Genomic DNA, 4,213 nt, shown 5'->3' with positions numbered 1-4,213 from the left:
TTGTCCTTATGTAGAGTTACCCCATGTTCTGCCAGCCTCTTGAGAGTGGCTTTCAGTCTTCGGTGATGTTCCTCACTGGTTTTTGAGTGTATTAAGATATCATCACTGACGTTTAGTACCCCTTGTAGGCCGGACCGTATTTCTTTTATGGTGTTTTGAAATATTTCGGCTGCTGACGATATACCGAAATTTAGCCTCTTGTATCTCCTTAATCCTAGATGAGTCGAGAATGTTGTTATGTATCTGCTTTCTTCGGCAAGTCTTAGTTGGTGGTATCCCGCGTTAAGTTCTAGTTTCGAGAACCACTGGGCTCCATTTAAGTCTGTCAGTATATCGTCTACCGTGGGTGTGATATGTCTTTCTCTTTTTATCGCTTTGTTTGGTATTCGCATGTCTATGCAGATCCTTATCTTTCCTGGCTGTCGGGGTTTCTCGGCTATCACCATGGGCGACACCCATGGTGTCGGGCCAGTCACTTTTTCAATGACCCCTTGCTCTTCTAGTTGCGCTAATTCTTGTTCGACTGCCATTCTCAGTTGAAAGGGAATTCTTCGGTGCTTTAGAGCAACTGGTTGGATGGCTTTGTCAATGTGTAACTTCACGGGCTTATGTTTGATTGTCCCTAGCCCTTCAAATAGTGATGGAAACAGCTGCAGGATATCTTCAGTCTGCAGTACTTTGACAGCGTTGGCAAACGCAATGAGGTTGAGGTCCTCTGCAGTGTGGCTCCCGACTAGGAGGTCAGCTTCTTTGTCGACGACGTGAAACGTCGTCATAACTTCCTTGTCTTCCGCTTTGACTTGTACCATCATTTTGCCTCGCAGGGGAAGTGGTGTTTGGCTACCATATGTTAAGATTCGGACCTTGGAGGGCGTTAGTTTCGGCCTAGGGTGAAGGTTTTTGTAGTGTTGTATGCCCATCACATTTACCGTGGCTCCTGTGTCTATTACTCCAGTGACCGATGAACCATCAATCTGAATCTGGCATTTTGGCTGGGGTCTCCGCCTCCTCTTCAGGTCTTTCGTGAAGGACACGAAGTAGCATTCGTCGTCCTCTTCGGTGGAGGAGTCATCCAGGCATGTGTGGCGGTGGTGTTGGTTCGTCGCCATCGGCTGTGATTGTTGAGTGTCATCAATGGCTAACTGTCTGACTGCCACAGCGATTGTCCTTTTCCACGACTGGTTTCTTCCACGGAATCCTCCTCGGAATACGCTTGCAAAATGATTTGGCACTCGCAGGGCAGGGCAGCCATCTTGATTGTGTTCTTCTCGTCCACAGTAACCACATGGCGGCCGCCATGGTGGTCTGGACGGCCATCTTCCTCGCCCACCCCGGCCTGGGGTGCGGGCAGCGTCTACCCTTTCAGTTTTCACGTTGGTCCCAGCCTCAGCGTGTGGATTCAGGGTGGCTTCCATCGCTGTGGATCGGGCATCAGACAGTTCATGCGACCGTGCTAATATTAATATCTCATCTAATGTGATGCGTGGTTGACGTAATATTAACGTTCTCAGTGTTTTATTCCGGCACCCTTGAATGAGTTGCGCGGTGACTTCTTTTGTCTGGTCATCCTCGGTACATGTGCTCGCTAGTTCCCTCAGACGGGCGTGGAATGCATCCATTGTTTCTCCTTCTCTTTGCCTCGACTGGCAGAATTTAAATCGCTCATAGTGCGGGTTGAGCTGGGGGTCAAAATGTGCATTGAGTGCTCGCACAGCAGCATCATCATCATTAGCGGCTTCAGTATTTGGGAGGTGGGGAAACAGCTTGTAAATTTCAGTCCCTCCAAAGTGGAGCAATAGTGATTTTTAACTTCATTGTCCTTTTCCCGGGTAGCCACGAAGAAATTATTTAATTGCCCAACCCACACTGCCCATCTCGGTGCCGCTGTCACGGGGTCGATTAGCTCGCTGAAAGGCGGCAAAGCTTGAATCTGGGAATGGGATGACGGTACAGTCGGAGGTCCTGCTGGTTGTGCTGGGGCTACTACTTGTTGTGCTGGGGCCACTGCTTGTTGCTGGTTCCCCGCTGCGGCATTTGGCGGGTTCAACATTGTGATGTGTCTCTGTGTACCTTCTCAGTGTCTGGTACTTTTGCTACTTAACTGTTTATTGTGATTTGGCTCTTGGTTTTACCAAGGTTTGTTTTGTGTCCTTGTTGTTTTATTCAGTGCTTGTTTATTTGTTACTTTGACACGCTCACTGTATTTTGCTCATGGGGGCACTCTTGGGCTCTCAGCCGCTTGTGATTCCCGTTGTCCGTGTTAGCGCAGGGCTCTCCTAGTTGCTCTTCCCGTCAGGGCTCCCTCGCGCTCTTTCTTGCTGGGCCTCGCCGGGTCTGCGCATGCGCGCCTGTTACAGCCGGCAACCGGGCCTCCCAATGACACGGGCTCACCGCTGGCTCTCGCGTCTCTGCCTCTCACCGCGCCGGTGTTCCCACGCAGCTCCTGACACACGCTGCTCATCGGTGTGGTCGATGACGTCGTCGAGTGCCTCGGTCCGAACGATGTTCGCGGCGCTGGGCGCCTCTCGTTAATTTGGTTCTTCGTTTGCCTCGAAGCCTCGTCAGGGTCGCAGGTAACGTGTCTCGCTTCTCTGGGGTTTCTATTCTTTACCGCAATCCCATCCTCGTTGCCAGTGTCAGGGTTCAAAGACGCGGCAATGCAAAAGGGGCTATCGTGGAAAGAATGTACGCAGACACTATAGTGGGCTAGTTGGACCGCAAGTCCCGAGCGACTCCAGCCCATTTATTTATAGCCTTCTGGCCACGCCTGGCCAGAAGGTGATACAATGATGTACGTGTTTCTGGCCATCGATGGGGCTTGGGTAGAACTACTAGAGCGCTACACACACCACCTGTCCTTTTGTGCCAGTAGACACTATGGGGTGGGTGCAGCGCGCTCGCTCCAGTGAGCCTTGAATTTTTATCCATTTTGCACAGCCCAGTGCAGGCGAGCGACTGGAGGATTTCTGCGCATCAGGGGATAGGCGCGGTGCACGTGCTCCATGTGGGTCAGCTTCTCACAGTGCGATGCCAGTGAACGCTGGGGGAAGCACAATGGCGTTAGTTCTGGGCAAGTTAAATGTGGCAAGTCCACGTCTAGTATGTCAGCATTTTCTCTTGTGGCTTTTAATAAACTTCAAGCTTAGCCTGTGGTGGATTTTGGCCTGTGGTTTCCACATCAAATATAGATGATTTGGCATGCTTACCTGACATTCGATATTATGCCATGTGTATTCCTTTTTATGGCTTTGGTACACATGTTTAACTGCATTATCCTATTTGCGGCTTGTCGAATGTACTGTTACGGCGGAACAGTGCTGTGTCTAAATCTTCTCCTGTTTTTGCCAGCAGGCACATTGAGATACTGGGCATGCCTGTTGGAAACTGGCCGGGTAACTCCCTTTTCCATGTTATTGTGTTATAGTAGAATGCAGAGACGTTTTAAGGCATGGGCAAAGGGGTTCTGGCCCAGGGCCTCCATCTTTCTAGGGCCCCATCATTAAGCATCCAGGACAGTCCCAGACAGTGGCATACATTATAGGGCCACCTACACAATATGAAAAGGGGACACCCAGATATCCAATATCTGGTAAATATTCTGAGGCTTTGCACTGAATGGGGGCCCCCTGAAGGACTGGGGTCCCCTTGAAGGTTTTTTGAGCCATCAAAGAGGGTTGTTGATAATCATACTAGAGCTGCTGAGGTTTTTTATGATCTGAAAATGGATAATAAGTTAAGAATTGTTCTGAGCAGGTCCCCAAATAATGTTTGGCCCGGGGCCCCCAAAATCCTTAAGATGTCCCTTGTGGAATGGTCTTAAGGTCTCACACAGTTATGTTCGTGCTGCTTGCATACGGCTAGAGGTCTGCAGTGCATTTCTATGGCCTGGTGGGAATATCTGGGTGGCCAGGGTGGCAGTGTCTCCTCAGCTACCAGGTGATTGGTCCATGGGGCTCTCTGTGTTGAGCCAAAACGGTCTATTGACAGCAGCCTGTGTAGCTATATATTGCTGGCCATGGGCAATTTTGGTTGGGAGTCTACCACGCTGCTGCCGGTGCTGGCATTATGGTACGTTTAGTGTTGCTGTTCCTCGGGCCAGCAAGTGAAGCGGCGCTCCGCTATTCTGTTCGCCCATTTGGTGATTTGAAAAGCCACTCTTGGGCCGGGATGAGTATGTTTGGGATGCCGTGGCTGCCTTCTGATATCCTGGTGC

This window comes from Lissotriton helveticus, chromosome 1_1 (genome assembly GCF_964261635.1).
Source record: "Lissotriton helveticus chromosome 1_1, aLisHel1.1, whole genome shotgun sequence".
In the NCBI taxonomy this organism is placed as follows: Eukaryota; Metazoa; Chordata; class Amphibia; order Caudata; family Salamandridae; genus Lissotriton; species Lissotriton helveticus.
Note: the sequence above shows the minus strand (reverse complement) of the source record.